The sequence below is a fragment of the Cupressus sempervirens genome, chromosome 11 (genome assembly GCF_028749045.1).
Source record: "Cupressus sempervirens isolate cs-2001-9-10 chromosome 11, ASM2874904v1, whole genome shotgun sequence".
In the NCBI taxonomy this organism is placed as follows: Eukaryota; Viridiplantae; Streptophyta; class Pinopsida; order Cupressales; family Cupressaceae; genus Cupressus; species Cupressus sempervirens.
The window spans coordinates 245,002,430-245,015,165 of NC_143128.1; the positions used below are offsets into that span (position 1 = coordinate 245,002,430).

Here is a 12,736-nt window from a genome sequence, read left to right on the forward strand (position 1 = left end):
TTATGTTAATAATATAATGGGAAAATATTTTTAATTTGAATATACTTAATTATATTATTATCATTATATAAATATTAAAATGATTGTTAAAGACTTCTAAAAAAATGTTACGTAAATACTAATTCTAAATTAGAAGTGAAAATTATTAGCAATATGATATATTTTACATTCATTTTGTGACGTAAATAAGATACAAATATAAGTAAGTAAAAATAGACCTTTCTAGAAGAAAAAGATGACCATCATGTATACCAATTCAATACTAAAAGAAACCATTTGGTAGCACCCTAGATTTCACTTTGCTCATCCCGAATTTGCTCATGATGAAATGGAGTTGAAAAAATCTACAATTTAAAAAAAAAGGGAAATTAAAAATTAATTTCATATCTGAATGTCTAAAATATTATTGTAAAAATTATAAATATTATATACATGTAAGAAAGTTACAATTTTAATTTTTTATTAAAAATATCTAATCTATAAAATATTTTTATTACACATTATATTTATTTAAAAGATAATATAGAAATAGTATCATGAGCTAAAGTGTGTAATAATTTTTTAATAAATTGTTAAAAGAATAATATTTATGAAAAATCAACTTTATGTAAACTCTTGAAAGTAAATCTTTAGAATTATTTACTTTGTATTTGAATAACATATAGTTAATTTTTTTTTGATTTTATAAGTTGCCATTTTATCAATTAATTAGTAGAAAAAGATAATATATCAAAGTTCTTAATATGCTTTATAACATCTACTCACTTTATTCATTTTTGTTGCTTTATAACATATTGAACAGGTTTTGGAATTCAGAGACAAATATAGAAGACATAATGTGGAAAGTGCCTTTAGTATTGTTAACTTTCTTTTTTCTTATCCCACCATGCACTTTTTGCCTTTTTTTCACATGTGGTGAGGTCTACGCGTCCATCCGTCAACCATGATTTTTACATCTTACAAATGCTTTAAAAAGAAATGTTGCTCAGAAGGAGGGCATAAGTAATATTCTTCCTATATTTGCCATTACCGAGAAGATTTATTTTCATCATTTGGTCTTTTTATGCTAAAATTTTCAGTAAACTGGTGCGCTTCCATGGGTGAGATGCTAATGGCGGTTGATTACAACGCCTTGACAACCGTAAGGTTAATACTACCAAAGCTCTTTATTTGGAGAAGTGAATCTATTGAATCGGCCATTGATTTGGAGGCGGCGTACCTGGCCATAAATCAGGTGCAGGGGCTCCAGTAGCTACAGCCTATGCAAGCTTGACCCGCAAATCTGCAGAATTGGGGATTTTGAGTGTAAAGGAGTTAAGGCGTCCATTGTAAAAATGGCTGGTAGAATGAAGCGGTGGGATCAAAATTTCTTGTGGTGCATTGTTTGTGCTTCAAAATGCTTCTACAGAAGTATTGGAAGGTTGTAGAAGGTTGTAGAGAAGGTTGTAGATGTGACAAATGTTGAGATTTTTAACTTTTTATTTTGGACAGTTTTAGAACATTCTTGAAACTGATCTTATTCTAATTTTGTTTCAAAAAATAAATTTTGCCCTTGACTAAATTGTAACTGACCAATAAAAAATAAAAAATTCTTATTTGGAAATTAATTTAAAAATAAACTAATTTCTAAACTTTAGAAATTCACTATGAATATTTGAAAAATTTAATTGTAACCACCACTATTAGTTCATTGCCTATAGATAGGTAGGGACTAACAAAAGCTTGAATGAGCAACTAAAGAAGTATCAATAAGAACTCAAGAGGAATTGAGAAGAATTGAAGATCAAAGAGGACAATATGTAATCTTTATGTAAAGGACAACAAATGTTGTTGGACGAGGTTGTTAGCATGGGCATGGGTGTAGGTGGGGGCGTGGGGGTTGAACTTTGACAACTAGACTCTCCTCTAGGAAAAAGATAAGATTGGGATCATAATATTTACTTTCAGTAGTAGTGACTCTTTTATATGGTTCAAAATCTGATGAGTATCATGGAGTTTTCATATTTTGAACTTCATGATTATTCATTTTGATGTAAGAGCGATCAAAGATTATAGTTACTTGTAATTTTAGTTTTTAGAAGACCAATAGTTTTCGAACTTCAATTGTCCCTATTTATGTTGTTAAATTTAGATAGTTTTATTGTTTTAAGTAGTTAATTTATGTATATTCCAAATTACTTTCTAAGACAATTATAGCTATAACCTTCTATAAATAAATAATAATAATCTTGATTCTTATTGTATAATTGTCATATGCCAGTTTTTTCCTCTTAGAGTGCATTTTAATCCAATTTATCTAGGGTTTGAATTCAAATTTATTATTATTTAAAAAGCCCAAGATTTGCTTGCAACCAAAGATTAAAATAATACCATCAAAGTTGTATAAGGAGCGTCATGATAAACCACAGCACAAAATTATCTGATAATGGATATGCGTGAAACTTGTACATAAGATTTTCCTCTTGCCTTTGGCTGATCTTTATTGTACAATGGTTTTATTGGAGCGTAATACTAAGGATTGAAGCTTGAGCTTCGAATCAGCTTAGAAAATGAGAATGTGAAGTCAACAATCAGCTTATGAAAGTGAAATCTTCGCATACAAAGACAGTACCAGTGGAAATATAACTCTCATTCCCAGAAATATACAGGTGATCATAACAGAACTTTTGTGGAGGAATAGGGTTTCATTTACAGAAATATACAGATGGTAATAACAGAGCTTTTGAGGGGGAATAGGGTTTCATTTACATTGTTGGAGGAGTAAATTGAGTATCAATGAACATCTCCCACCCTTCAGATCTAATCGAACAATCCTAATGCCATTGACATCCATTATATATCATAATTCAAATCTCACGGCATTATGTAGAGATGGTCAATTGAAGAAGGCGATACACATTATTCTGTCAACAAACAAATCCCCTGGAGACTTTTCTACATATCCTCAATTTCTGCATACATGTGTTATCAAGAATGCACTTTCGCGAGGTAAAGCAATCCATTCTATTATCACTGGAAGGGGATTTGAAATTTCTAGACGCAGATTCTTTCAAAATAATCTTATCAACATGTATGAAAAGTGCGGCACTTTGATAGATGCACGTAAGGTGTTTGACGATATGCCAGAGCAAGATGTTTCCTCATGGAATGCCATAATTGCAGCTCACAGAAGACACGGGCATCCTCAAGAAGCATTGATTCTGTTTCTCCAAATGCAACAAACGGATATCCAACCAGATAATTTTACCTTTGCTGCCATTCTCCCAGCCTGTGCCAAAATCGGAGCTTTGGATCAAGGTATGGTTATCCATGACAGCATAATCGAACGAGGATATCTATCAGACGTTGTGGTTGCAAATGCGCTGATAGACATGTATGCAAAATGTGGAAGCTTAGACAAGGCATGTGAAGTGTTCAACAAATTGGCTAACAAAAATGCAGTCTCCTGTAATACATTGATTTCAGGATATGCACAAAATGGTAATCTTGACGACGCTTTAAGAGTTTTAAAAGAAATGCCGAGTCCGGATGTTATCTCGTGGAGTGCCTTGGTTGGAGGATATGCACAAAATGGGTTATTTGAAAAGGCTTTGGAGGCATTTAAGCAAATGCAATCAGCAGGTTTGAAACCGAACTCGATAACCTTAGCCAGTATTCTCTCAGCATGTGCCAAAATGGCAGCTCTAGAAATGGGCATGGATATCCATCAGAGTATAATTAAAGGTGGATATTTGTCTGATACCATAGTCAGAAACTCTCTTATAGATATGTACACAAAATGTGGAAGCATACACAGGGCACGTGAACTGTTTGACAAAATGCCTCAGAGAAGTGTGATTTCATGGAATTCGATGATTGGAGGATATGTACAAAATGGTGTTCTAGGCGAGGCTGTAAAACTTTTCGAGGCAATGCCTCGACCAGATATCATATCTTGGAATACGGTTATCACAGGGTATGGACAAAATGGGTTTGTTGGAAACGCCTTGGAGTTATTTAGAGAAATGCAATTAGAAGGTGTAAAGCCAAACTCCACAACTTATGCCACTATCCTCCCGGCTTGTGCCAAACTGGTGGGTTTAGAACAGGGTATGGACATACATAAAATTATAATCGATAGTGGACATATACCAGACATTGCAGTGACGAATTCCCTGATAGACATGTACGGAAAATGTGGACAGCTACACAAGGCAATTCAACTGTTTAACAAAATGCCTGAAAAAAATGTAGTCTCATGGACTGCAATGATTGCAGGATATGCACAGAATGGGTTTGTTGAAAATGCCTTGGAAACTTATAAGCAAATGCAATCCAAAGGTGTAAAGCCAGACTCCACAACTTTTGCCAGCATCCTCCCAGCCTGCGGAAAAATGGGAGCATTAGAACAAGGTATAAAAATCCATCAAAGGATAATAGAAAGCAGCCTTTTCCCAGATGTTATAATTGCAAATGCCCTGATAGACATGTATTCAAAATGTGGAAACATACAAAAGGCACGTGAACTGTTTGAGAAAATGCCTCAAAGAGATGTCATCTCCTGGAATGCCATTGTTGCAGGGTATGCACAAAATGGCTTGTGGAAGGATACTCTGCAAATATTTGAATTAATGAAATGTTCTGAAACATACCCTGATAGTGGAAGCTTCACTAGTGTTTTATTTGCATGCAGTCATGCAGGTTTAACGAGTGAGAGCTGCAAATACTTTAATGATATGACTGACTCTTATTGCATTACACCTAGGACTGATCACTATGTGTGTATGGTTGACCTTTTTGGACGTGCTGGCTATCTCGAGGAATCTCTAAATTTTATCATCAAAATGCCAAGTAAACCTGTCGTGATTGTGTGGACATGTTTTCTTAGTGCTTGTAGATCACGTAAAAATATAGGGTTAGGAGTATCTACGGCAACCCTTCTTTCTGAGATGGATTCTACTAGTTCTGCAACTTATGTTCTTCTGTCCAACATATATGCAGAAGTGGGCATGTGGTGTGAGGTTCACATGGTAAGGAGATCGATGAAAAACAGAGAAATAGAAAAGATACCGGGGTGTAGCTGGATTGAAAGCCATAACATGGTACATGTTTTTTGTGTAGGAGATAGGTCACACCCACAGACGGAAGAGATCTATGCAAAGTTGGAAAACTTGTCTTGGGAGATGAAGTTTTTAGGGTATCTGCCAACTTTAAAACATGTACTGCATGATGTTGAGGAGGAGGAAAAAGAATTATTTCTCTGTCACCATAGCGAGAAGTTGGCAATTGCATTTGGATTGTTGAACACACTGCCTGGAACAACTATTAGAATTGTCAAGAACCTTCGAGTTTGTGTGGACTGCCATACTGCAACCAAGTTTATCTCCACGATTGTCGCAAGACAAATTGTTATGAGAGATGCGAACCGGTTCCATCATTTCGAAAAAGGGCAATGTTCTTGTGGAGATTATTGGTGATGCTAAGTGACACAACCTTTAAACACGGACTTGGACTACAACAAGATGCACCGTATGAGACCTGCACGGATAAAAGAGGTGACCAAGTTTTTATTTTCTGTTTCTAAAAGTTGTTTCTGTTGTGGAACTAGACTATGCTTTTGACATTATAAAATTAGATGCAATTCACTGTGAATCGCTGCCTGTATATAGTGATGGCAGACTTATTGAAGCCTTATTTTAGGATACTGTGAAGGCTTTATGACATTGAACTGTTTTTAGGAAATCTATGCACATCTGTAATGAAATCAAATAATATATATATTATTTTTCTCCATAAAATCAAATAATAATATATACAGTATAATCTACAAATCTATACATATTGTCAATCTTTTGTTTAGATTTAATTTATGAACCTCCAAAGTAACCAATATAAATTAATTTCGACATCTTTTATTATTTTCTATCTTTATGCCCAAGGCATACCTATTCTGAAGAAAACAACTTAACTTTGTTGATTGATGGTTGAAATATATTAAACATCTTGCAATCTGATTGAATTAGCTTGGTCTGTTGATCCTTTTGTTACAAGTTTGGTTAAAAAGGAAATCGTAGTTTGCTTCTGTTCCTATTTTCTTGATGGTGTGGTGCCCTTGTGTGATCTACCAGTCCCAGAAAATCCGCCATTTCAAATTGTCCTGTCCTGCACTTTGCTGCATGGCACAACTAATAAAATCACCATAGTTGTCTTCATTGGCTGAGGGTTTAGCACAGCTCGTGGGAGAGAAAAACTCTCTCTACCTCAACTTGAACTGTAACACAAGAATCAATCTAACCGTACATGTTTCCCATGCCATGCATTAGCTTCTAAGAAATAAGAGTATGCCCACCACACCGTCACTCTCCCCCATCCCCATTCTCCCTTGTACTGCAAGTTGTATTCATTTTCTCAAATTAACTTGGCTCTACTCTTCTGCCCTTCTAAAACTGCTTCTACTGCTTTGGTTTGCTAAAGTTGCTTCTTTCTTGTCTTCATTGTTTGGATCAGCAGTGAGAACTTTCTTTTCCTCCTTTTTGGCATTCATTGAAATCAGTGTAGTTGTCTGGTTTTTTTGTCTGTGAGAAGCCCTAATTTTTCTAATTTATCACCAACAATCTGCTGTTGTAAGATTACATGCTTCTCTTGCCGTTTGAGTAATTGTTTGAGAGTATAATCATTCTATGTACTATGTTGTAGTTTGTGACTGAATTTGTTTTCCCCGCTTCTTCTATATGGCTTTCATTGAATCTTGTTCACATTGAAAATATGAGTTGCAGAGATATTTAATAATGGCCACAATTTTCTCTTTACAGGAATAAACGAGAATAATGGCTACGTGAAGGTGTCTTGTAATGGAGGTTTCAATCAAATAAGAGCAACGGTATGTTTACATATTATCTAATCATCATTAGTAATATTGTAATTTGTTAGTCATGGATAAGAACTTATATTAACATGCCTTTCATGTTTATAGGCTTCCAATGGCATAAAGATGGGGTGTTAGATTCAATTGAAGTTGTGCTGTAATCATGAGCTTTGGAAAATTGCAATAATTTTACTGTCCAATTGAACAGATTTGTGATATGGTGACCATAGCATGGTATTTGAATTTGACTTTGCTGATTCCAAAGTTTTATAAAACATCAGTTTGGGCTGATTTGAAATATATGTTTTTTTCTTCATATTTTCAGCCGCAATTAGTAACATTCTGTGAGGGATATTTTGGTTTGCATGAAGACTATTTGGATGCGTCTGTGATGATTTTTAGGTTTAGACAACAAGCTTTCTTTTTGCATTAAACTTGATTGTTCAATATGTGGGAAATTGTATGTTTTTGTAGAGGGAATCTCTTTTTTTTTTATAGTGTTGATGCGAGTTTTGTATCACTACATAACATATTAGTAATTGGATATCCGATACGGAGTATCAAATATACAATTCCTCTCTTGAAAAGTTATTGCTCATGGGATATGAGAATGACTCCAATGTTTCTTACACTTGTGGACATTCACTAAGTTTTATCGATGTGATTCGCTGGTAATCACGTAGGCGGCCTTATGCAAATTGTTGAGGATGACTTGGACTTTGGTGGGATGATGGAGATGGTGGTTCGGTATGGATGCTAGATGGTGTTGATGGGAAAGGTGATAGTGGTGGAGGGTGAATGGTTTTTATGACTAGTATCTTTTTAACTTTCTATTCTAACTCCTAAATTCTAAGTTGTAAACTTCTTGCTATCCTACTCCTACTCCTATGGATGGAAGACTAGCAAATGGACTGGGATCGAATCTAATGAAAGATAACCAACAGCTCCACCTTCACAGATACAATGATTCAAAGGAAAAATAAACTAGTTTTCCACACAAGGCTTCCCAACAAGCCGCTAGGATGCTAGTGGTCTAGTATTGATCGCTATCAAACATCTACTAATGCTATTATGCAACTATCCATCTACTTTACTCTTACTTAGCAACTTGAAATGAAATTTGCTTCAACAACTTGAAAAGAAATTTACTCTAACTATTTGGAAGTAGAAACCATGCAATAATACCAAAGGCTCTTAATCACCATGCAAGTCACAACAATGAGAAAGAAATAGCGAATTTTGGTATTATCTTATGCAACAATTTTCTCTGACCCTTACAAATGAGAGCAAATGGCCTTTTATAGAGGCCAAAATTACAACTGATGGTAGAGATCAAAAGCAAATCTGACAATCCAAATTGAATCCTAGAAACCCTAATTAGAGTTGCCATCCCATTAGCCAATGAGAAGATGCCACCTCGTCAATGGACCAATGAAAAAAGTGTAAAAGTGGCAACCAATGAGAAGCACCAAAATGGCGGTTAATCAGAAATAGACACTTGTCCTATTCTAGAAGAAAGAGAAATTGCCGCTTGGGCTTACATTAAATGATCTTCTAATATGACTCTCCGCTTTTCTTTCGTTCTTTTAGCTAAGGCAATGAACCTAGCTAGCCTTTCGTTGACTTCCTCTATAGGAGGACAAGGTGTGTGCTTTATCTTGAGCTCCACCGATTTCATCACGCTGTTTGCTGCTTGTAGTGTCTTCTCATGATCTTTCTCATACTCCTTTGCGAATCCAATGAAAGCATTTAGGGAGGAAAGGGTGTTCAAATGTTTCTTCTTGATGGCAACCTTTCCTAGCTCATCCAATCTCGATCTGTGTTTCGTCTCATTGATATCCTCTTCTTTGGTGCCTTCAAAATCAAGTGCCATCCCAATTTCGGTCATCATGGTTGAAATGGAAGTGTCGACACTTGGGTTGTGTTGTGCAATTGCCTTCTGTATCTCTTCGCGTATTCTTAGTTTGGTAGTCAAGGCGACAAACCAAGATTCGATCGTACCCAATCCTCTCTCATCAACCAACTTGGCCCTTTGCAAATATGCCTCCGATAGCCCAATGAATGCCTATAGCCTGGGAATAGCTAAATCTTTGATGGGAAGGAAATCCTTCCACTCTTCTTCAAATAATCTGAACTTGTCTCTAACAGTCACTAATGATTGGAATGTCGAGATGAAGGAAGGCAAGAAATTTCGCCCATCTTGGATTGTATCGTAGATCCAATCCTTGACTTCATGTAGCTGAGTTGATATCTCTTCAAGGTTGCTCCCGCTATCTTGAGGAAGGGCTGCCTGGTGCGACTGTTGGATGGGCTGGCAATCTCTCCAATATTTGTTCTTAGCCTCCAACTTCACAATCCTTTCATTTGCCTTCCTCAACCTTTCTCTGATTGAAGCTATACCCTCCTCACTCTCCTCACATTCCATATCATCCGTGTTTCTTCCCAAGTTGTGTTCCACTATCTCATATTCCTGGGTTGCAATTTCATCCACTGCCTTATTGACTATTGGTATAGCAATTTGAACCTTTCGGTGGCCATCATTGTCACTCCTGATTACCTTTGCCACCGTCTTTGCCATTTGTTTCTGGTTCTCACTATCGCTCTTTTCTATTAATCCTCGGATGTCTTCCACTGTTTGGGCAGTTACTACCTCGCCTCTTGGCATAAGCATTTGCCTTAACCATAGTGGTGTAGTGCATCTTCCCAAATTTGGATTTGGTTCGACTAACAAAGCATCGCCAACGGCCTCGAGTGCCTGACTTATTGCCTCAATGTCAATCGGCCCATCTTTTTCTCCACTATTTACTGCCATATCATCTCCTTGTTGGTTTTCTGAGAGAGGGGAATACTCGATGCTCTCACTATAACCACTTGAGTTTGAATCAGAGCTCACCTCTACCGTGGCCCCTTTATCACTTGAATTGACCTTTTAGCTTCTAGCCTCAATTATACTTGATGGAACTGTATGCTGTCTCTTGGCGAGGGGTTCCAGATATTCTTTGCTCTTCTCTACCTCCAAGGCTCTCTTCTTGTGTCTGGCTATTTCTTGTTGCCGGCTACTTCTTTCACCCGTTTGTTTGACTGATTCTGCTGGACCTCCTTTTGGCTTCATCTTCTCATAGGTAAGGCGAATCCTTTGTCTTTGTAGCCTCCTTAACCTTTCATTATACCACGACTCGGCATGCAAATCAACTGCTCTTGTGATTGCCTCCAAGGAAGGATCCTAATGGTCATCCTAATCTACTAGATTCAACTCTGTTCCTTCTATTGTATTATAATCTTTTCTCAACACATTTCCATCATCTTCCAGTTGATCGGGAATATCAAGGCCCCTCCATTTGATATCTCTCATCATATTCACTGACAATCTTGAGAAAGCTAGCTTTCTTACATGAAAGTCATTTTTGCATTGGCCCAAAAGTCCTCTATAGTGGGAACATGCCTAAATGCATTTCTGTGAGATACCTTGATAAGACCATTAGGATCGAATCCTTGCCTTGCTTTGTACCATCCTAGATGATACCATTCCAATTCCTTCTTCGCAGCTGCAAAGGCGGCCCGATTGGGGCAACTATCATTGGCAATTCCGATTGAGAAGGTAATCCCTGTCTTACCTTCGTTTCTCATTATTCTATCATAGTGCTCCAATGGCCTAGCCAATTCCATCAAAACTACCTTGTTGGGTGGGTATCTTGGAAGCCTCTTGGGGAAAACTATACTCCTTGCTACTCTAATGTAGGTGAATTGCGGAAATTGGATGAACCAACTCCCAAACTTCTTTATCTTTGCCTTTGCTTCTGATGAAAGTCTCTTAGCAGGTGTCTCTTGTAATACCCTTACTGTCTTCATGGCAAAGGCGTCACAAAATATCTTGTAATCCTTGTTGTTGTGCAAATGAAGCTGTCGATAGCATTCATGCACCAAATATTGCCCCAACCTATTGCCAACTTCCCTTAAGGCCTTAAGTCCCGGACTCTTATGCAATCTAGCAATTAGGTAAAACAGATAGGATTCCATGTAGAACTGCTTTTGGTTTTGCACGGTTCTGAGTTGCGACTCTAGGTTCTCACTTATGATCCTAACCCAATCAAATCTTCTTTTTCCCTTTTCAATTTCATCAATGAAGAAGTACATCTAGTTTTCAAATTGCATACCTTGAGCTAGGTCCATGTTCCGACTGAGAAGCACAATGAGGTCTCCGTATTTTGATTTGAAGTCCGCCACTGTAAGCTTTGATGATTTAGTTACGCTCTTCTTTCCCTCGTGTAGCCAATTTTGCTTTAGATGTGTGAAATAGGCCTCCTGGTTAGCTTGAAATGATTTAGCTGCTTGATCCATCATCACTACTGTCATGTTCTTGTATTGGGGAATGTTAAATGCTTCTTTGATTGCTTGTCTGCCAATATTGGCCAACACCCTCTTCCCTTCACCAAAGATGATGGATTTACTGATTAGATCAAACTTGGATGCGCATTCCATAACCAATTCTGGATAGGGCAATGTAAGAGGAAAAACTGTTGCATGTACAATTCCGCTTCTGTATATCTTCTTTGCCAAGGGGGATTGACCTTCCTTTAGTCTGTCCTTTACTTGTACCATGTTTACTATACTGACATTGGTATCGGTTATTTGCTTCATTTTCGAGAAGAAAGTTGTTTTGGGCATCATATCCTCTTTTTCTTTCTTAGTATTTGTACCCTTAGGATTCTTGCTTGCACTACCATCTTCCATCTCGTTGCCCTATTACGGGATGGTAAAGTGGTGGACAATGAATGCAAGAAGAACCAAGGGAGACAATATCTAGACAAGAATGAAAGAAGGAAGTCAGCTTAAGGACCCTTTTCAACTCTAAATGATTAGAAGTCACCTCTACCAATAGTCGGATCTTTCTTTTGGAAACTAGGATCAGACTTTGAGAATTTCAAATCCCTCGAAAATCAGAAATTTTACTTCTTTGGAATTGTCCACCTTTGGCCTCAAAATCAGACTTAATCATGTATTTCTTCTCCAAATTAAAGTCGCCCAAGTCTGATGCAAAAAAGGGTGCAGCTCCAATGGAGAAAATCAGACCCTAATCAAGAATTATTTAGGGCAAGAAAATTGAAACTAGCATAAAGTGCAGATCTGCAAGTAAAATCGCCAAGGAAGAAAACTGCGCCTTCTAGAAGAAATTGCCAAACAAGGAAATTTGCCCTTTACCCCAAAAAGAGTCACCAAGCAGACCAAATTTGCTCTTTCAAGAAAAATCGCCCAACAATGAGAAAGCTGCCCTCTAACCAATTCAACAAACACACCAAATCTGCTCCAAAAAAAAATCGCTCAAGCATGGAAGAGAAGGAATGAAAAATGAGGGAGAAAGGGGAAAGAGTTTCCTCTTATACCCAATTGGTTTGCCCTCCCTAGCTAGCCGACTGGGACCTTGGGAGCAAGAAAAACAATAATTAATGCACAATTATGGCCCCCAATTAAATACTTGGCTTTAATGGATTAATTTTGCCTTGAAATTTTTTAAAACTTAATGAAATTGGTAATTTAATATTGAAAAATGGTTTTTGGCTAGCCAATATCCGATTTTAATGACATTAATTGCTAAATCATCATTAAATGGAAATATTTAACATCTCTGAGGCATTATTTACTTTCTTTTGCAATTTTGGTCTAACTTAGTGCAAGCAACAATCCTAAGGGAACAAATACTAAGAAAGACAAAGAGGATATGATGCCCAAAACAACTTTTTTCTCGAAAATGATGCGAATAACCGATACCAATGTTGGTATAGTAAACATGGTACAAGTAAAGGACAGACTAAAGGAAGGTCAATCCCCCTTGGCAAAGAAGATATACAGAAGCAGAATTGTACACGTAGTAGCTTTTCCTCCTACATTGCCCTC

The 12,736-nt window shown here is 36.9% G+C and overlaps 1 pseudogene across 3 annotated transcripts in view; it reads left to right on the forward strand.

Moving 5' to 3' along the window:
- Positions 1 to 2,664: 2,664 nt before the first annotated feature.
- The window catches only part of LOC149529061 (putative pentatricopeptide repeat-containing protein At3g13770, mitochondrial pseudogene), a 59,353-nt pseudogene continuing 49,281 nt past the window's right edge, over positions 2,665 to 12,736 (forward strand). For 2 of the 3 annotated variants that reach the window (XR_016358682.1, XR_016358681.1), the window contains exons 1-2: positions 2,665 to 5,534; positions 6,792 to 6,859. The product of XR_016358682.1 is annotated as a putative pentatricopeptide repeat-containing protein At3g13770, mitochondrial pseudogene, transcript variant X2 (transcript). Of the gene's footprint in view, positions 5,535 to 6,791; positions 6,860 to 6,952; positions 7,080 to 12,736 lie in introns of those variants that run through there. The other variant, XR_016358683.1, reaches the window with a different exon arrangement.